The sequence below is a fragment of the Delphinus delphis genome, chromosome 7 (genome assembly GCF_949987515.2).
Source record: "Delphinus delphis chromosome 7, mDelDel1.2, whole genome shotgun sequence".
Lineage (NCBI taxonomy): Eukaryota > Metazoa > Chordata > Mammalia > Artiodactyla > Delphinidae > Delphinus > Delphinus delphis.
In genome coordinates, this window is record NC_082689.1 from 60,373,320 (window position 1) to 60,395,782 (window position 22,463).

General features: G+C 40.4%; 1 protein-coding gene across 3 annotated transcripts in view; it reads right to left on the minus strand.

The window, feature by feature from the left end:
* Nucleotides 1-22,463, minus strand: part of ITGA6 (integrin subunit alpha 6) — a 342,334-nt gene that overhangs the window by 318,190 nt on the left and 1,681 nt on the right. For 2 of the 3 annotated variants that reach the window (XR_009520153.1, XR_009520152.1), the window contains exon 2: nucleotides 4,194-4,282. The exons of the other annotated variant lie outside the window; for it this stretch is intronic. The gene's annotated coding sequence lies outside the window, so the exon portion shown is untranslated. The remainder of the gene's footprint in view (nucleotides 1-4,193; nucleotides 4,283-22,463) is intronic. 3 annotated transcript variants of the gene reach the window in all.

Below are 22,463 nucleotides of genomic sequence, written 5' to 3' on the forward strand. Positions count from 1 at the left end.
ATATGTATAACTGATCCACTTGGCTGTACACCTGAAACTAACACAACATTGTAAATCAACCATACTCCAATAAAAATTTTAAAAACAAACAAAAATTAACCTACCTAAGCACCTGGCCTATACCTACCTTCCTTCTGGAAACAAATGTGTCAGTTGGCAACTTGTAAGCCTCAGAAAGAAATTAATTCCATATGTACTTAGCATGCTATATAAAGAGAGCATCAAAGGAGGACACCCTGTGTGGAATATGGTTAGCGGCTTTCTTTATTCTCTAAAGTTGAACACTATCTGTTAGCTATAGGCCCCCATGGAAAATTCTGACAGGGCCAAAGGATAGAAGATGATGGAAGATATGGGCAGAAATTGCAAAGGAAATCAGTAAACTTTCATCCAGGGTGTGACCAGGGCAGATGAAGAAGATGAAAAGTATAAGAGATCGGTAATAAATGGAGAAGAAAAAATTTTAGAAAATATCATACTGGAAACTGGTTCTTTCTCCACATTCAGTTCACCACCCTATGCTTCAATGGTATTTTCTATCCTGTTCATTTTCATAATAAATAATGATGCGAAACTATTTAAACAGCATCCTTCCCTGGTTAACCATTCAAGCCAAGCAGCGGTCCACAAAACTGTGATAGTCTCCAGGGTGAAGAAGCCACTACCTCCTTATGATTCGCTAATAGAGTTCAGATTGGATACTGTGAAAGCCAGAAGTGGGCCTGCCCTACCTCTCAGGGACACAGGCTAAATCAAGCCCTCCTGTCTTTCACGTGACATAGGCAAGTTTTGTTTTGTTTTGGTTTGGTTTTTTTTTTTTTTTTTTGCGGTACTCGGGCCTCTCACTGCCGTGGCGTCTCCGGCTGCGGAGCACAGGCTCCGGACGCGCAGGCCCAGAGGCCACGGCTCACGAGCCCAGCCGCTCCGCGGCACGCGGGATCCTCCCAGACCGGGGCACGAACGTGCGCCCCCTGCATCGGCAGGCGGACTCCCAACCACCGCGCCACCACGGAAGCCCTGGTTTGGTTTTTTGCCACTCCGCACTGCTTGCAGGAACTTAGTTCCCTGACAAGGGATTGAACCAGCACCCTCTCAGTAGTGAAATCGCAGAGTCCTAACCACTGCACAGTCAAGGAATTTCCACAAGAATGCATTTAAACAAAGTAAAAGAAAAGGTCCTTTTCCTTTTAAAGGAAAGAACCCAGTACTCAGTGAGCTCTGGCCACAACTGAGAGCTGAGGTGGTTTATAGTGACCCGTCTGCATATTTTCTTAGTTAAATTAGATTTGTCATCTGTTGCTTATTCAACAAATTTGCTATAGTCAGTGTATTTGTAGTTAAAAAAAGAAAAATGTTTGGGTACTTCAGAGAGCTAATAGGGGCCTGTCAGGGAGCTCTCTCACAGAAGTCAAAGAGAAAGGCCATGTCTCTCGATCCTTATTGTGAGCTGTATTCATGTAAATAATTTGTTTTGTTTATTCTTTTATCAACATCTCTTCCTTTCAAATGTAAATTCCATAAAGGTTTTTCACCACTGAATCCCCAACCCGTAGCATATAGTGAAATGCAATAAAGAAGATATAAATATAACATTTGTAATAAGGAAAAAATGTGATATGGTTCTCTATTTATTCACATCTTTATTTTCAGGAGATTTTTAAGTTTTCTTTATATAGATCCCAGAACACATTTCTCACTAAGCTTATTCCTGGGTATCTTGTGAGTTTTATTTGTTTTTAAAAATGCAATCTCTCTTTCTCTTATTATATTTTATAGCCCAGCAATGCTGGCATGTGGGACAACTTTCAATTTGAGTATGTCTAGCCTGCTTGCAGCCAGCGCACTAAACTCTCTTATTAAATCCAATAGTTGGGGGTTCATTTTGCTTGATTCTCTTAGTAGGCTAGGTATAAAATCATATCATCTGCAAACAATAAAATTTTGTCTTTTCCTTTCCAACAATCTAAATCTTGTTTCTGTTTCATCTTTAATTGCACTAGTGACAAACTGGGAAAGACATCAAATAATAATGGTAATGGTGAGTGTTCTATCATCCATTCATGGTTCTAATGAGAAGGCCTCTGTTGTTTCCTCATTCTGATTTTCACAACTAGAGCCCAGCAACCTCCCATGTGCTCACTTCCTTTCACTTTACTCTTATTACAGACAACTTAAAATAATCCTAATATAACAATCTAAGTCTTAATAACACCAGGGTGGTTAGCTCTCAAAGAAGTCTCCTTTCTGCCCCTAAACCACAATGTGAGAGCATCCCTTTGCCTCTGTTAAACACACACACACACACACACACACACACACACACACACACAGAGCACATGTAGCATGTCCAAGCTATGCCACCTCAGGGATTCAGGGGCTGTGGAGGGTGGTGGAGCAACGCTGATGCCTCAAGGGCTCAGCACATCCACAGCACTCGTGGCTAAGGCAGTTCCTGCAGCTCTGAGAACATCAAGAATTGGCACCCTTGGCATAAACACGCGCATTTCCATGATGAGTCCCGGCAGCACCATATGAATTAGCGGATATTAACTGTGTGTTTGTCCTAATCAGCACAAAATTGAACAGCATATTGAAACAATATAAAACGAATTACTTCTGCTCCTGCCCCAAACAATGACTCTGGTGGACTCTGGCTCTTTTCGTTGGTCCAACTACCCATCCACGCTTGAGCAAATTCTTTTTCTGTCTCCTCTACTTAATTCAAAGCAGGCTGAAACTGGAAACCATTTTGGAGCTCATGGAGAGACTCTGCCCTTCTCTGGTCTCAGACCTTCTCCATCTCCTGCACACATCTCCTCCTTTTCAGAACCAAGCTCTGCCACTAGCTGCCTCCAGGTGATGAAGGCCACGGTCACAAATACAGGGCAATACACTGTCAGGTGCAATGGCACCAGGACCTAAGTGTATGGACCTGATGCACCACCTAGACAAGGAGGTCTTCTCCAGGGAATCCCATCCTCCCCAGCCCACTGTCCAAGCTTTGCTGCTGTCAGAGCAGCCATAGGGGAAGCTTGGTGTCATCTCCACTGATGACACTCAAAACTACTTCCAAGACTTCTCTTGGGTTTTCCCAACTATGGCAGCAGGAGAGTCATTATGGGGAAGAGACCTGGGAGATGGACGATAACAGCAGTTATATCTCCCCTTCAGCCAGCCTTTGGCACTGGCTCTACTGCCACCATCATTCTCGAGCTATGTGCAAATAACTTAGAACCTTCCTTCCCCCTTCTTAGCCTCTTGCAGGGCTACAGCCTCCCTGGTCTAGTAGGAGAGGCAAGAGTATATATGTGTGTCCATACTGATCTCATGCATTGGGGGTAGGGAAGGCAGCCTTTGTCCCCATCCCCGGCTTCTGTCTCTCACCCCTTGATGAAAGTATGCAGCAAATGTGCTGGCCCAAGCTATATTCCAGAGTCAACCCTAACCCCAACTTTTCTAATGTTTGTCCCCAATGCTATGTTTCATTCATTCATTCATTCATGTTTAGCTTCATTCCAGTCCCCAGCCCCGACCAGTGCCCACCCTTAATGCCCAGCCCAGAAATCCAAGCCCTGGTATTACACTAATAATAAATCATTGTAGCTAACGCTTGTAAGCTAGCACATGCACACACACGTGCACGTGCGCACACACACACTCACACACACACACACACACACACACATTCAGTCTTTATAGCAATCCTCTGAAGTAGGTACTATTATTATTCCCCTTTTACAGGTGACAAAACTGAGGCTCCAGGGGATTAGGTGACTTTCCCAAGGTCACATAGCTTGTAAATAGCAAAGTTGAGATTTGAACCCAGGATCTGCAATCCTAACCTCTGAGCTCATGCCAACACAGAAAGTTTCACTCCCTGTCCCCAATCCAACCTCAGTCCCACCCTCAGGCTCTCCAGATATGATGGCAGTCGGCGCTCCTTAATAGTGCAGCTGAGACCCACAGCCTGCCACCCAAAGTCAGGAGGCAGAGTCTGCCCACCTTGCCCCATCAAGTGCTCTCCTGACACACCCTTTCCCTTCGTACAGACAACAACAGAGCCCAAGTCAGTGAGAGGTCAATGCTTAACCAGGCCACGGCGGTCAGCTCCTGGAAGTCCTAGGGAGCTTCCCAGCTGCTGATTAAAATGAGCTTCAGACACCCAGGATGCGGCCATGGCACCTCAGGCCTACCTTCCAGGGCTGTGGAGGATGTTGCTGCATCAAAAGCATTCCTGTGTCTGGAAACGGCTGTGAAATCTGTGGGCAGCGGAAGAAGGCAGCTGTGGGAAGAAAAGAAGGCCTGAGGGTGAGAGAGTTGACAGGAAATAGGCCTGGGCAGAGGCCTTCACTTCCCCTGCAAGAAACAGCAGTGGAACCCACACACTGCCATTCTAGCGGAACCCTGGGCATTGACTTCTCTGAGCTGTGTGTCAGCAACTCCAGGCTGCTGTTCTGCAACTTTCTGGACCAAACTGTGCTCTCCCACTTTATGTGACTTTCCCAGCAAACACGCCTAGTTTTATTCTCAAACTGACTCAACATCTCTCAGCTCCATCTGCCCCTATTCCCCCATCCCCACACTTCTAGCACTTCTTAAGGCATTCATCACTGTGGATTATTATTAATAACCAGATGTACAATTTGTTCAGAATTTACAGGCTAACTCATTTAGTTCTTACATTCATAAGTCATTTAGTGCTTTGAGATAGGTACTATGCCCATTTTACAGATGGGGAAACTAAATCCTAAACTCAATTGCTTCAAGTCAAACAACTGACATAACACTTTAACAGGGTCAGTATAAGACAAATAATCACACATTCCTTTTATTGAGATCAAGATAATGCCTTTTACTGAGATCAAGATAACTTTGCTTTAGCGAATGCTAAGCAGGCAAAACAAAAAATGACCCACTGGTTTCTCTGGCCTTTGAGTCACCAGTTTAAGATCCTTGAGTTACCTAACTCAAATCAGCCTGCCTATGCGGAACCATGCTCTTAACACCTAGGCTATCCCACTGCTCTATTATTCCCTTTGTTACTAGTCAGTCCACCAGTCCTAAAAAGAGTTGTGTGAGAAAGGAAGCAAAGAACCAGTGTTGAAGAATCCCTAGTGCAGCTTAGAGGGGAATTCCCACCAACCTATACTGCAATACAAATCACTAAGATACAAGACAGAACGTTGTAATCCTAAATTTGTGCACAGTGCAGGGAAAGAACTCTATCTAATTCTTTAAATCCCAATATAGAACATTTCCAAAGAGAAGCAAAACTTGCTTTAAAAATAAGGGGGGAAAAAAAGCAAAAGATGCCATCAGGGGGCTTCCCTCGTGGCGCAGTGGTTGAGAGTCCGCCTGCCGATGCAGGGGACACGGGTTCGTGCCCCGGTCCGGGAAGATCCCACATGCTGCAGAGCAGCTGGGCCCATGAGCCATGGCCGCTGAGCCTGCGCGTTCGGAGCCTGTGCTCCGCAACGGGAGAGGCCACAGCAGTGAGAGGCCCACGTACTGCAAAAAAAAAAAAAAAAGATGCCATCAGAGTCATTTTGTGTCTATTTCATTATCTTGTTAAGACAATGCTTTCCAGCCACAACCAATGGACAGGTCGAGGGGATAGGGGGAATACAACAGCTAAGAACAAGTATGAAACATGATCTAGGGAAGTGGTTTCCAACCTGGGACCATGGAATCTTTAGTGGCCTTCAGGGGCTCCCGGTACATCTTGGAAGCTCCTTCAAAAATTTGTGTGTATGTGCCTTTTTCTGGAAAGAGGGTTCATGGCTATCATCAAGAGGCCCACTACTGGGGGAAAAAAACCCACTAAGAACCACTAACTTACAGTAAAAGTAAATCTCTTCTATAACCCAGCAGTATTTTCTAAAACCCAACTGCCCCTCCCTCCTGAAAATAGTGACCTCTCCCCCAGTGACACCTTAGAGGAGCTGGGGGGGTACCAGGAACTCACTGACACCAGGCTTGGCAGCCCATCTTACAAGCCCTTCCTATCATTCCTGTGCCCCTGCCTAGTCTCCTCCACAATGGAAGGCCAAGTATGATCCCACAGCACCCTAATTAAGCCAAACTGGGAACATTCAAAAGAGCTAAAAGGGATATAACATGGAGAATAAACACCCAGTCCCCAGGAGGACACAGCTCAAGTAGCCTGCAGAATCGCTCAGGGAAGCCTGGTAAGGCTGGAATCAGTCAGGGAAGCAGATGAGGTTTCTGAAGGTTAGGGAAGAAGAGCATATTACATGGGCTGGGCTTGCAGGTGTAACAAGCAGAGATCAGAGGCAGAAACAGATTAAAGCAACAGAGATGCTAGGAAGGAACAGATGGTCTGGTCCAGGGCCAGGAAGGAAATGAAAGGCAAGATGAAGGCCATATCATTAAGCATCACTGAGAGATGAGGCTTGAACCTTTGTATGGAAGATGTCAGAGACTGGGCAGATTTCAATGGGGAAAGAGAGTACGTGACTATGCTCTACAGAGGAAGCGACTGAGAAATGTGGTTTAAATGAATAGAAAACAGAAGAAAGATATGACTGCAGAGAAGAGAAATTGGCCAGCACATGGAGTGTCAGGTATTAGTTTTGAAGGGACATGGTAGATGAATGGAAAAGTCAGCAAGGGGTATATAAGACAAGATGCAGGTATGGATAAATGGGGTGACTTAGGTCAAAGGAAATGAAGGGATCCTCCCCTCCATTTCCCCACCACAGACCTCTGCAGCCTACAGGCCTCCCACCATATGCCTATAGCCTGCCTGCACATAGGTCTGCCCTTGGCTCTAGTAACTATTAACATAGAATTATTGTTAAGTACCTGTGATGGTTTCAATGTCCATCTCTGCCCATACCTCAATGGAGCAACCTTTTTCCCAACTGAGTAGCAAGGATTAAAGAAAAATAAAAATTATAGCACAAGAAAGTCAGAAAATGACCAATAGTCTCCTCCTCAGTTCTAGAACAAGTCCCATACCCTGAACCTGAATGATCTGCATTCTTTTCCTTGACTTGTTGTTATTGCAGGAAATGGTGAAATTCTCAACATCCTAACAACCATCAGTAAATGACTGGTTAAATAGATTAGGGTTTATCTGTACTCTGGAATACTAAGCAGCTACTTTAAAGAATGAACTGCATCCAGATGTACTAACATAGAAAAATGTCTGAGATTCCTTGCTGGGCGAAAAAAAAAACAAGCTGGAGATCATATATATAATGTAAAAAAAAAAAATTATACAAATAAATATATATTATATAATTGTGCTTGATATTCATCCATTCATTCAGGAATTATTTATTGAGCATCTTCTGTGTATCAGGCACCACACAAAAATCTCTGCCCATACAGAACTTACATTCCAGTGGGGAAGATGCATAATAAACAAGAGAAATAAACAAAAGGCATATGTACCATGTACAAAGTGCTAAGGATAAAAAGAAATCTGAGAAGGGGGACAGAAGTGTGGGGTGGTTGTGATTTTTGACGCCACTATCTAGTCTAGACCTCTAGGAGGTGTATTTGAGTAAAGAATGGAGGGAAGTGAGGGAGGAAGTCAGGCTGCTGTCCTTAGGAAGAGCCAGGGAAATAGGAGAAGCAAAGGCTCTGAGGCAGGAGCCTGCCTGGAGGGTTACAGCCAGTGGGGGAGAAGGGACAGAGCAAGCAGGGGTAACAGGGCCTTGTAGACATTGTGAGAACACTGCTTTTACCCTAAGTGAGATGGATACATCTGCAAAGAAAAGCATCTTAGAAAAAATGTTAATTAGCAGTTAATTGAGAAATGTGATTAGGAATAGGTGTGGAAAAATCTTTTTACTTTTCACATTATATACTTTTATACAGGTATATACTTTTATATATATATATATATATATATATATATATATATACACACACACAGGTGTAACAAGCAGAGATCAGAGGCAGAAACAGAAATATATATATATACAGGTATATACTTTTATATATATATACTTTTATACTTTTATATATATATATAAAAGTATATATATATACTTTTATAAAAGTATATATACTTTTAAATTTTTATTGAGTTTCTATACCTTTTATTATTAATTTTTAAACTAGTTCAAACTCAAGATTTCTATTTTTTAATGGTAAAAATCAGCATTCCAATAAACACATAAATTCAATTAATTTGCTGCTTTTGTAGTGGTCTGTGTTTTCTTAGATTCTGTATTTGTCTATTTGTCATCCATTCATCACAGAGCCAATTATGTTAACTATATTTTCTTATTTTCTGTATTCTTGATACTCTAGGGCCCTTACAGACCCAGAGAGAGACTGCCCCTCCCAGAGTTTGCTAATTCCTAAAGGTAATAACAACTTGCCAAAGAACACACCTTTCATATGCAAACCAATCAATCTCCCAGTCTATACTCCCAACTACCTTTTTATCTAACTCTCACACAACCGAGCCAATGTTTCCCCCACCCTAAATCAAACCCAGAGCTAGGTACCGGGCAACTACAGACAGCCCCTATGTCCCAAGGCCCAATGCAGTTATTCAAGCCAGCCAATTCTAAACTGTTCATTCTGCCCTACCTTGCCTTTCCCCAGTAAAGGCTCTGGTCCAATGTTTCCTGCCCGCCCCCCCTTCTGCCTCCTGACCATCCTTTCCCCTGGGGCCCTGTGTGATGTGGTATAAAATCTTCATTCAACAGCACTGACGAATGGATAAACAAAAAGGTCCTATTGTATAGCACAGGGAACTATTTTCAGTATCCTGTGATAAACCAAATGGAAAAGAAATGAAAACAAATGCGTATGTGTATATATATATACACTTATATATGTATATTATATGTATAACTGAGTCACTTCGCTGTACAGCAGTAATTAACACAACATTGTAATTCAACTATCCGTCAATAAAAATTTTAAAAAAAAAAACAGCACTGACATCTCCAAACCGTCACTCAATCAAACCTCTATAAATTAAATCCTGGGAATAATTTTAGAATAGGTAGCTATGTGTCTTTTAAAAATTCCAAGGATTTCCAGGTAGAGAGGAAGAGGGGTCATTTTGTTTTGTTTTTCATTTTAACTGCTGAATTAACTTTCCCCAGCTCATTCAGACTTCAGCCTATGTCCTTGAGAAGCAGGAAAAGACCACCAAAAACCATGAAGTGACAAAACTACAAATGTGACTTAGCTGAGCAAACTGTGCCCTAGTTAAAAACAAAAACACAAAATCACATCTTCCTCCTGTCACTGTCAACAATTGCTATAGGTAAGGAGGCCTTAGAAGGAGAAAGTTAAAGGGTGCAGGTGGTATTCAATGTGAGGAAGTCTGTAGGGGAAGCCAGGATGGGGGGCTTCCGCTAGACCTGAAGGGGATGGATCACAGAAGAGCACCTGCTTCAGCCCTCAAACTATTCTGGAACAGGGATTGAGATGCCTAATTAAAGGTGTCAGAGTGGAGTTTTTATATAAAAGAAAGATCTGAAGCGGAAGTCATTAGAAACCTAAGAGAATACAAAAGTTGAACCAAATTAAGTCAGAGAAGGCGTGTGAATGGGTGTTTAGAAGTGTTTGTTGACTGTGGTCAGCCTTTGAAAGAGAGCCATAAAATGCAAATTATAGGTTTGCATTAGGGCAGGGGCCTGCAAACATCTGGAAATGGCCAGATAATAAATATTTCCAAGCTCTACTGTATTTGTCATATCATCCCAACTCTGCCATTATAGCACAAAGCAGCCATAGACTACATAAATGAATGAGCATGACTGTGTCCAATGAAACTTTACTGATGGGCACTGAAATTTGGATTTTACATAATTTTCACTTGTCACAAGATAGTATTCATCTTTTGATTTTTTTTCAACCATGTGAAAGTGTAAAAACCATTCTTAGTTTCCAGGCTGCAGTTTACTGACACTTTTCCTTAGGGAATGAAGTTTAGAAGGCTGCAAAGATCTTAGGAGAAAAAAAATGCTGGGCTTTGTTTCTTTTTCTGAGGATACCTCTTGGTGTGGGAAATCTTGCAAAACTCCTTAACAAGGAATTCCTACACCTTGTTACTCTTCCATTCTGAGTCTGTCTCAGCGTATTCAATTCTCACTCTCCCTCTGACTCACCAAATAGGGTCCTAATCCCCTTTTCTCATGTTGCTGCGGGTTCCTCTGTGTATTAGGCCAGTGTTACATCCCTGAGCTAAAGGAAACATCAGGATGGACTTAACTTATGAGCCATAGTAGCATTTATTGGATTTGGGACCCAGAAAACACCTTAAAATAACCTGCTCCAACTCCTATATTTTATAGCTAAAGCAACAGAGGCTCAGTGAGGGTTAACGGCTTGCCCAAGGTCACCCAGCTCTCTGGAAACAGGCCTGGGACTAGAACTCACGTTTCCAGCTTCTTCCACATTTGTACATTTCTGCTCCACTACTTCATTTGCACTCTCAGGAAAAAATTATGGAGCTTGCTATGGAATTGAGGGGTGGGTACTGTGTGGAGAGATTGTAAACACTTTGTTAAAAGAACATAGAACATAATTAAAATGCCATTACCACATCTATAGAATATTTTTGTATTGCCACTCCCAAACTTGGGGCAAGGAGAAAGAAATTGTGGAGATCTGGGAGACAGGGGGAGTTGAGAAGTATTTGCAAGGGATGCTCAAATACACACCTTCCCTAAGCATTGTCTACATACTACTAATGATAATAATGTCTTCCACACATCAATATTCTACAGCAATTCTCAGAGTGTGGTCCAGGAACCCACGGGGGTCCCTAGACACTTTCAGAGGCTCCATGAGGTCAAAACTGTTTTCATAATAAAACTAACACTTTATTTGCCCTTTTCACTGTCAATCTCTCAAAAATATACAGCAAAATTTCCAGAGGCAACTCCGTGTGTAATATTGTAACAGACTGAATGCCAAAGTAGATATAAGAATCCAACTGGCTTCTATCAAGCAAGACACTAAAGAGATTTATGAAGATGTAAAACAATATCACTCTTCTTACTAATTTTTTTTTGTTTTAGAAAATACTGTCGGGCTTCGCTGGTGGCGCAGTAGTTGAGAGTCCGCCTGCCAATGAGGGGGACGCGGGTTTGTGCCCCGGTCCGCGAGGATCCCACATGCTGCAGAGCGGCTGGGCCCATGGGCCATGGCCGCTGAGCCTGCGCGTCCGGAGCCCGTGCTCCGCAGCGAAAGAGGCCACAACCGTGAGAGGCCCGCGTACCGCAAAAAAAAAAAAAAAAAACACTGTCATTTTTCTCACAAATGTACTATTTGTTAACATCTAACAGATTTATTATTTTTAAAAATGAATTAACAAATAAATATTTTAATTGTTCAGTTTTAATTTCTAATACAACGGATATCAATAAACAAACAAGAGACTTTTATAATGGCTCCTCAATAGTAAAGGAGTCCTGACCACAAAGTCTGAGAACTCACTGATTTACAATTTCTCAACTCTTTTGCCCATGCACACACAAAAAAATTAATTTGAAAGTGTTACTGAATTTTTAGTAGCCTTTTATCAATATGCATTTTCTTAAAAGATACTAAAATTACAACTACTAGTATATGGTTTAAAACGGCCTTTATCACCACAGAAATAAAATTTGCAACTCCACAGGACTAAAATTATAAATATCTAAGATAGAAAAACTCTACTGCACAAACGATGCAGTTTAATCAACAACTCAATGGCAAGAAAAGAAAGAGGGCAAAGAAAATAGGACATAAGAGACTCAGAAGACCTAGAAACCAAATGCAATGTGTCTACCTCATAAGACCCTGATTCTAACCAACCAACCATAACAAAGCACTCATGAGACAACTGGGGAAATTTGGATCCTGAGAAGATATTTGATGATATTAAAGAATTGTTACTTTTATTTAAGTGTAATAATGGTATTGTGGCTGTGTTTTCTTAAACAATCCTTACCTTTTAGGGATACAGGCTAAAGTATTTATGGATAAAATCATTTAATATGTTGGACTTCCTTCCAAATAATCCAGTAGGAAGGGGAGTAAGAGAGATGTAAGCAAGATTGGCCATAAAATGATAATTATCAAAGCTTGGAGGTGGATACATGAGATACCATTCTTTATACGTTTGTGTATGCTTAGAAAAGTCCACAATAAAAAAAAATATTTAATAGGTTGTCATGCTAAAAAAAAAGTGATAAACCACTTCCCTAACTCATTCTTGATTTAGCCATTTGCAAATCAAAAAGCCATATAATTTTCGGCAGGGAACTTAAACAAGGCCCCCCCTCGTAACCAGAACATCAGATGGTAAGAGAATACACTTAGAGCAAAAAGCATATCACAGGAGGGATTACAACTCTGCAGAAAGCAGCTATTAAAAAAAGCTGCCCCCAAAGGGGACTCTTGCTTTGGGTGGAACACAGGACCTGTGAAAAGAACCCTTAGATCTATCTTGTCCTACCTACTCCAAGACGCCCACTGGGTAGCTACTAGTGTCTTACCAATCTACAAGTATACTAGTCTCCCTTGGAGGGCCACCATGTTATCAGAGGTATCCAGAAGTGCCTGGAACAGGAACGATCATGAAAGTGGACCACTTTACTTGAACCTGAGCTCACCTATACGGATCTCATAGACTGGTTTTTTTGTTTTTCTTTTTTTTCATAGACCATTTTTAATGACAAAATTTAACAGACGCATATTGAAGAATGACTTATTTTACTATTTATTTTTCTACACTGACCACATTTTTAAAAAAACTATATTGCACAAAAGCCCACCACAACAACTTTGAAAAGTAGTTTGGAATTATATACTAAAGTATAAGATACATATATCCTATGATCCCTCTATTCCATTCCTTGGTACATATCCAACAAAAATGCATATATATTTGTACCAGGCGACAAGCACAAGAAATTCTTAACGACAATGAAGTCAACCCCATGTCCATCAATAATAGAATGGATAAATTATTATATATATAATCATAATGGAATATGAGACAGCAGTAAACATGAGCAAACAACAGCTACACCTACAACAGGGATGAATCTTATAAAGTTAAGCAAAAAAGACATATCCTAAAGAAAACTTTCTGTAGTGTTAAAGAAAAAATAATAATCTCATCTCTTGGTAAAGACTGAGTACTGAGTAGAAAAAAAATACTGCCAAACTGAGGAACTTAATCCAGCACAGAGTCTAGGCTCTGGAAGATGAAAACTGGGAGGACAAGAAATAGGGCAGGTCATTTAAAGCCAAAAAGACCAAGACTCTTCTTGGACTGATATTAGGAAAACAAAGCCTCATAGTGAGGTTGATTAGCTATGGGAATTGTGTTACCCAGCCAGGTTCACACAGATGTGGGCAGGCTAGGTAGCCAAGCTGGTGCTTCTTAGTATTAGTCCATCTAGGTATAGAGTTCAAAAATGGGCAAAACTTTAAAAAGCAAGGAAGTGGTTACCATAAAAGTCAGGATAATGGTTACCTGGGGTGTAGGGGAAGGTTGAGAAAGAGGTGATCTGGATGGGACACATGAGAAGCAGTTCTGGGGATAACAGCAATGTTCTATTTTTTGATCTGGGTGGTGCTTTTGTGTTTTTTTCCTAATTATATTTATTTTGTAATTATTCATCATACTTTGTGTTTTATGTACCTTTTCTCTGTGTGTTATCTTTCACAATTAATAAAGGTTTAGAATAAACAAATCAGCCTCATTTTATATAACTATAGTAGTCCCTCTGAAATCGTTAAACTTTTAATAAGTGTATTAATACACTTTGACTTTTGGATGAAGGTATCAGTAGAAAATGGAAGCCGTCTATTTCTGACTTGGCAAATTCTCGTATGTTAAGTTCTCATGCCTGTTGCCTTAAATACAGATGAGCTGTAGAATAAAGTTAAGAAACTATTCCAAAATATGACATTTGGGTTCTAAAGAATCCCAAGAGCATTCTAAGAATGACTTGGAAAAGTACTGTATTGTAACTTATACCATAATTTAATTTGAACCTTCTCCATTTTACTAAGCCTTATACCAATTGAGCTAACATTTCCAGGCCATGAAAAGTAATTTGAAAGAACTCCCACATTCTCAGAACACTAGAAAACCAGTGCTCTGGAGATCACACTCTACAAGTTGGCTCAAGCAAATTTCAATATGCAAATACATGCTTTTACATTAAGCTTCATTAAAATACACTTACCGGTTTAAGTGGAGGCTGATTTTGTAACCACATTTGGAATTTAGATTCTTACTACTTTAAAACAAATGCTATGTAAACATGAAAATTAGATAATCAAATGATTCTGTGCCCTCCTTCTACAACACTTTTCACTTGAAACAACTGATGTACTTTAAAACACAAATCTTCAAAATACCCCCGTGAGGAAATGGAGTCCCGAGCTTTGGAAATACACTTTAACCAAGTCAAAAGCAGACTGCCCTGATGTCATGAAGACCACTGAACAGGGGAATCTTAGAAAGGTCATCTGTAACTCATCCCAGAAGCCCTTTCCAGGCCCAAACAGGCCCTTTCCAGGCCCAAATAGGCCCTTTGCATTCTCCTGTCCTTGCCTGCCAACTGCAGGAGGCTGACCTGCATTCCTAGAGCTGGCCTCCTTTCCTCCGAGCCTGTGGGGTCCTCTCTCCCCAAGTTTGGCTGCAAAAGGACCCATGATCTCCTTCACACTCCCTTCATTACTCTGCTTTTTTGAGGAAAGGGAAGAGTGTGATAAAAAGACAGAACACAGAGACCTAGAGCACTCATCCACCATGTAATGCAGCCCACACCCCTCCAAAACCTGAGGGGGAAGTGTCATTAGACCCTCATTTTACAGAGAAGAAAATCAAAGCCCGAAGAACTTGTGGAATCTGAGGTCACACAGCTAACAGAGCAGAGCCCCACCAAACCACTGCTTAGGGCAACTGACTTCCCTGCCTCTCTGCAGACTTGGTATCTTAGACCCCACTCCACTCAGTGGTTCAGAGTTAGGGCTTAAGGTCAGATAATCCTCATTGACATCCCAGGTCCATCACTTCCAAGGTGTGTGATCTCAGATGGATTACTTAGCCTCTCTGGCTTCACTTATCCAAGTCAAAGCTCAATGAATGGTGGCCATTATTATCATTTCTTTCACACATGCTAAGGTCTAGTGTAAACCTCTGTTCTCAGACTTTCCTTTCACTCAGGGTCACCTGAGGGAACTTGTTAAAAGCAGATTTCTCCTGCTCTTCCCTGGGAACTTCTGAGCCAGATCTAGGAAGCACCATTTTAATTCTTTAACAAGAGTCCTAGAGATTCTAATACAGAGAGCCAAATTTTAGCAAATACCAATCAAGTACTTCTACTTTCTCTTTTTACTCCTTTGAAATAAAAGAGCTCACCAGATCTATACATACATTTGTTTCCCTCAGGAAAGCTCTGGTTCTAAGAACTTGAGGTCTTTCTTCTGAAACAGATCCCATTACATATCTGTCTTCTAGCTGGTGGCTTTCAAACATTTTTTACCATAACCACAATAACAAATACATTTTACATAGCAACTAAGAACACGTGTTTATATATACATATATAAATAATTTTTTCACAAAATAAGGTGCTCACTATGCACCTTGCTATTTTCATTCTTTTTTTATCATTAATGATAGGCACAACTTTCTAATTTTATTTCACAACCAATAATGAGTTGCAATCAATAAAGACCAACACTAAAATGACCCAGATGTTGGAATTAGCATGCAAGGAATTTAAAGGAACTATTATAAATATGTTCAAAGATATAAAAGAAAATGTGCACATAATGAATGAATAGAGAACCTAAGCAAAAAATAAAAACTATAAAAAAGAACCAAATGGAAATCCTAGAATTGAAAAAATATGTATATGAAATTAAAACTGCACTTACTGGACAGATTGAGATGGCAGAAGAAAGTCAGAACTAGAAATTATTCAGTTTGAAAAACACAAAGGAAAAAAAAAATGGAAGAGTCCCAGAGACCTATAGGACAATATCAAGCAATCTAACATACATATAACTTGAACCCCAAAATTATCAAGAAGAGAGAAGAAGCCCTCCAAAATGTCAAGAATAGTGGCCAAACAGTCTCCTAACTTGGTGAAAGATATAAATTTACAAATTCAAGAAGCCCAGCAAAACCCAAGCAGAAGAAATGAAAAACACACCTATGTATATCACAGTTAAACTGCTGAAAATCAAAGATAAAGAGAAGAATATTTAAAGCAACCAGAGAAAAACAGCTCATTACTACAATGATACCTTTACTATCCAACTTCTCATCTGAAACAATGAAGGCCATAAGACAGTGATGCAACATCTTTAAAGCATTTACAGAATAAAAAACTTTCAACTCAAAATTCTACCTCCAGTGAAAATATTCTTCAACAATGCAAGCAGGGACTTCTCTGGTGGCACAGTGGTTAAGAATCTGCCTGCCAATGCAGGGGACATGGGTTTGAGCCCTCGTTCAGGAAGATCCCACAAGCTGCAGAGCAACTAAGCCCATGCACCACAACTACTGAGCCTGCACTCTAGAGCCCGCGAGCCACAACTACTGAGCCAGCATGCCACAACTACTGAAGCCCACGCGCCTAGAGCCCGTGCTCCACAACAAGAGAAGCCACTGCAATAAGAAACCCGCGCACTTTAATGAAGAGTAGCCCCCGCTCACCACAACTGGAAAAGGCCTGCATGCAGCAACAAACATCCAATGCAGCCAAAAATTAATTTTAAAAAAACAATGAAAGCAAAATAAAGATGTTTTCAGATAAATGACAACTAAAAGAATTCATCACCAACATAAGTACACTATAAGAAATGCTAAAGGAAGAAATTCAGGCTGAAAAGTAATGATACCAGATGGAAATTCAGATCTTCAGGGAGAAATAAAGATGACCAGAAGTAGTAAAAATGTAGATAAATATAAAAGACAATCTTTCTTCTCTTAATATATTTAAATACATATGACCATTTAAGCAAATTATAATATTGTGGTATTTTTAGCATACTTATATTAATACATATGACAACCGTAGCATAAACTGGAGTCAACAAACTTTTTCTGTAAGGGGCCATATGGGAAATATTTTAGACTCTGTAAGCTATTGATATATGGTCTCTGTTGCAACTACTCAACTCTGCCATCATAACATAAAAGCATCCACAGACAATACAAAAATAAATGGGTATAGTTGTGTTGCACTAAAACAAAAGCAGGTACAGGGCAAGATTTGGCCCAAATGTCACGGTTTGTCAACCTCTGGGATAAAGAATTGGGGGTAAGTGAAACTGTATGGTTGCAAAATTTTTATATTTTGCATTAAATGGAACCAAAACTCTAAGTAGACTCTAAGAAAACTTTAAGGATGTATACTGTAATCACTAGAGCAACCATTCAAAACAAAAATGCAAAGAAGAATAACTAAAAAATACAGAAAATAAAATGGAATTCTAAAAAAACCTAATTGACTTAAGAGAAAACAGTGAGGAAGGAACAAAGAAACAACAAAAACAAAAACAAAAACAACTCAGTAGAACCAATAGAAAACAAATAGTAAAATGGTAGACCCAAATCCAAATCTACCAATGATTTACAGTAAATGTAAATGGACCAAACATTCCAATTAAAAAGCAGAGATTATCAGACTCAGTAGAAAAGCAAGACCCAACTACATGCTTTCAAGAGACACACTTGTGCCAATTATCAATATTTTGCCTCTCAGCCCCAAATTCATCTTTCTTTTCAGGCTCTGTAAAAATGGAGTTAGGAATCTAAATATTTTCCCTTTGCCACCTGCCACAATGTTAAGCTTTGTCAGTGGTGATCACTGGAGATACACTGCAGGAAGAAAAGATTTTCTTTGCTGGCTTCAGAGTGCTCTCTCACCAGACACCTACAACACTGTCAGCTTCTCTAGTGCCCAACTCCTAAGTGCACAATGGTCAGCAGCACCCAGCATCCAGCAGATTCTCCAGAACCCCTTGGGCAGTCTCATAGCAGAAACCACCTCTGTGTGAACAACTTTCCTCAGCATCCTAGAGGGCAAGTTTCTGGCAAGTTCCAGAGGGTGGATTTCCAGCAAGATTTGTTGATGTGGCACCACATTGACTTCTCTGCCATACCGTGAGCTATGGCCCAACCTTCTCCAACAAGGTGGAGCTTTGCATCAGCTTTGGCAAGAGGGAGGTGGAGGGAGAGACCCTTCCTTGGGCACCCTATCTCAGCCCTAGAAATAGGGGTGCTACTTATATCTGCTCTTCTTATATTCTTGAGTTTTTTGGGGTTTTTTTGCTTTTTACTAATCAATCCCTCATTATTCCAATCCCCTCTTTTACTTAATAATTCTTTATATTAAACTTTTCTGGTTCAAATTACTGTAGTTTCTGTCCCCCAGTTGGACTCTCACTAATATGACACTTGAAATACAGAGATATATAGGTTAAAAAAAAGATGTTAAAAAAAAAACCTGCAAACAGTAAGCATAAAAAATCCGGATTAGCTATATAATTATTATATAAAGTACTCTTCAAGATGGAGTATTACCAGAGAAATAGTGAGGCATTTCACAATTATAAGAGATCTAATTAATTAGGAAGACATAAATATGTATGTGACTAATAACAAAGTTCAAGATACATAAAGACAAAGTTGGCAGAATTAAAGGGAAAAACTAACACAACCATTATTGAATACCTTAATACCTTTCTCTCGGCAATTGATAGAAGGCAACAAACAAAAACAGTAAAAACAGAAATTCTCAACTATACTATCAACCACCTTTACTTAATTGACATTTTAGAACATTATATCCAACAACTACAGAATATAGGTTCTTTTCAAACACACTTATTACAGTCACTGAATCAGACTGTATATGGGCCATAAAACAAGTCTCATTACATTTCAAAAGATTAGAATCCTTCAGAGTATGTTCTCTGACCAAAACGAAATTAAAGTAGAAATACATGTGAATATATTTTAACTTTTTCTGAATTGCTCAAGGCTTACTATTCTAAATATTAATAATTTACCAGGTCCTAAATGTAAGGCCAGACACTGTAAAACTCTTAGAGGAAAACATAGGCAGAACACTCTATGACATAAATCACAGCAAGATCCTCTTTGACCCACCTCCTAGAGAAATGGAAATAAAAACAAAAATAAACAAATGGGACCTAATGAAACTTAAAAGATTTTGCACAGCAAAGGAAACCATAAATAAGATGAAAAGACAACCCAAGAATGGGAGAAGGGCTTCCCTGGTGGCGCAGTGGTTGAGAGTCCACCTGCCAATGCAGGGGACACGGGTTCGTGCCCCGGTCCGGGAAGATCCCACATGCCACGGAGCGGCTGGGCCCGTGAGCCATGGCCACTGAGCCTGCGTGTCTGGAGCCTGTGCTCTGCAACGGGAGAGGCCACAACAGTGAGAGGCCCATGTACTGCAAAAAAAAAAGAATGGGAGAAAATATTTGCAAACAAAGCAACTGACAAAGGATTAATCTCCAAAATATACAAGCAGCTCATGCAGCTCAATAGCAAAAAACAAACAACCCAATCCAAAAATGGGCAGAAGACCTAAACAGACATTTCTCCAAAGAAGACACACAGATTGCCAACAAACATGAAAAGATGCTCAACATCACTAATCATTAGAGAAATGCAAATCAAAACCACAATGAGATTATCACCTTACACCAGTCAGAATGGCCATCATCAAAAATCTACAAACAATAAATGCTGGAGAGGGTATGGAGAAAAGGGAACCCTCCTGCACTGTTGGTGGAAATGAAAATTCATACAGCCACTATGGAGAACAGTATGGAGATTACTTAAAAAACTAATAATAAAACTACCATATGACACAGCAATCCCACTAGTGGGCATACAGCTTGAGAAAACCATAATTCAAAAAGAGTCTGTATGGAAAATATTTAGTCTGTACTTGTATAAATACATCTTTATGTATTTCATTTTCCATGACTCACATTAATTTGACTGCAACTTGTCTTGGTGAAATACTTTAACATAATAAAGCAGTAAATAATTTGTTATTTTTACAAAAAAAAAAAAAAAAGAGTCATGTAACACAATGTTCATTGCAGCACTATTTACAACAGCCAGGACATGGAAGTAACCTAAGTGTCCATCGACAGATGAATGGATAAAGATGTGGCACCTATATACAATGGAAAATTACTTAGCAATAAAAAGGAACAAAACTGAGTTATTTGTAGTGAGGTGGATGGGCCTAGAGTCTGTCATACAGAGTGAAGTAAGTCAGAAAGAGAAAAACAAATATCGTATGCTAACGCATACATGTGGAGTCTAGAAAAATGGTACTGATGGACCTAGTGTCAGGGCAGGAATAAAGACACAGATATAGAGAACGGACTTGAGGACAGGGGGGTTAGGGGAGGCTAGGACGTAGTGAGACAGTAGCACTGACATATATACACTACCAAATGCAAAATAGATAGCTAGTGGGAAGCTGCTGCAAAGCACAGGGAGGCTTGGTGCTTCGTGACCACCTAGAGGGATGGGATAGGGAGGGTGGGAGGGAGGGAGACGCAAGAGGGAGGGGATATGGGGATATATGTATACATATAGCTGATGCACTTTGTTGTACAGCAGAAACTAACACAACATTGTAAAGCAATTATACTCCAATAGATGTATAAAAAATAATAACAATAATTTACCAGGTCCATCAGAACCTAATCAAGGTGTGTCAAGACATTCCCCCTATGCTAATTAGCCTCAAATTGCTGTATTTGGGAACCATATATCAGCTTTTGGTAGATTTGCTATTTCCATCCCTCACCATCAGTTTCCTTTTATCTTGCTCTCCTTTTATCTCAAGAAACAATACTTTAAACTCCTATTTCCATTTGTAAAATGGAGATAAACAGTATGTATTTTCCTATTTAATTTGTAAGGATTAAAACTAAACAGTTTAAAGATATTATTATTACTATTTTTAAAAGTTTACTATATTAGTATCTGTCATTCAATTGCTCAATAAATATTAGATAATCTCACTCACACACACACACACACACACACACACACACACACCCCAAATTTATCTCCAGACTAGACCTCTCTTATGAGTCAAATGAAGGACTTCCCTGGTAGTCCAGTGGTTAAGAATCCACCTTCCAATGCAGGGGATGTGGGTTTGATCCCTGGTTGGGGAACTAAGATCCCACATGCTGCAGGGTAACTAAGCCTGTGTGCTCTAAAGCCTGCGCGCCACAACTAGAGAGAAGACCGTGTGCCGCAAGGAAGAGATCCCACGTGCCGCAACAAAGATCCCGCGTGCTGCAACTAAGACCTGACACAGCCAAATAAATAAATAAGAGTCAAATGATACCTGATACTCTACTTGGAAACCTCATAGGCATTGGAGTAGACTGACTGTAAAAAATGTCCCATTTCTTCATCCCTCCCTATAACTATGCCCTTTACAATGTGACTTTGTAGCTCTTCCCACTAAGAGGTGGAGTCTACTTAGAGCGACCAGCCATCCCAATTTACCCAGGACTGAGGGGGTTCCTGGGACACAGAACTTAAAGTGCTAAAGTCAGGAAAGTCATGGGCAAACCCAGATGAGTTGGTCATCTTAAGTCTACTTCCCCTTTTGACTCTGGACTGGCTTTCTGACTTGCTTTGGCCAACAGAATGCCGTGGAAGTGACAGTGTGCAAAATCTAAGTTGACTCTGGTTCCAGCCAGTGGAAGAAGGGCAGGGAAGAGTCTCAGTTCTGTCTTAAATGGCCCATCCTAGGACTGGTACTCGTGACTCCCACTCTGTTCCACTCATAGCCTAGAACTGAATCACATCATTAACCTAAGTGCAAGGGTTGGTTGGAAATGCGGTCTAGCTGTGTTCCCCAAAAGATCAGATTTTGGGAGACAGCACTTGTTCTATTTCACAATTTTCCATTACTAGTCCAAATGATGAAGTCTTATTCTGATTAAAGACTAAATTGAGGCACAGAGAAGTTAAGTAATTTTCCCAAGGTCACACAGCTTGCAAATGGCCAAGCTAGGAATTGAGCCCAGAGCCTATACTTTTAACCACTCCAATATATTTCTAATACTATTTGATTCTCTGACAAATTACTTTGTAATTCTTTAACAATAACAACGTTTCCCTTTATCTAAAAAAGGATGCAAGAAGCTGGACATAGCTATAGTCAGTTCCCTATGAATAACTTGCAGGGCTCCTCTTCATCCCCCTCTACGGTTTCAGAGAGGTGTAGAAGCAGCCGGGGCATGCCACACAGGGAAACTAACTAAGGCTCAGCACAGAGGGACTCTGCCCAGGGGACTAAATGAGGATAGTGCCCAGCGGACTAAATGAGGATAGTGCAATGCTACATGAGTTAGGTAGTAAGTAGCCTGAGAGCCATTCCTAAATTCAGTACTGCAGGCAGCCCTGCACTCCCCACATCCCAGCT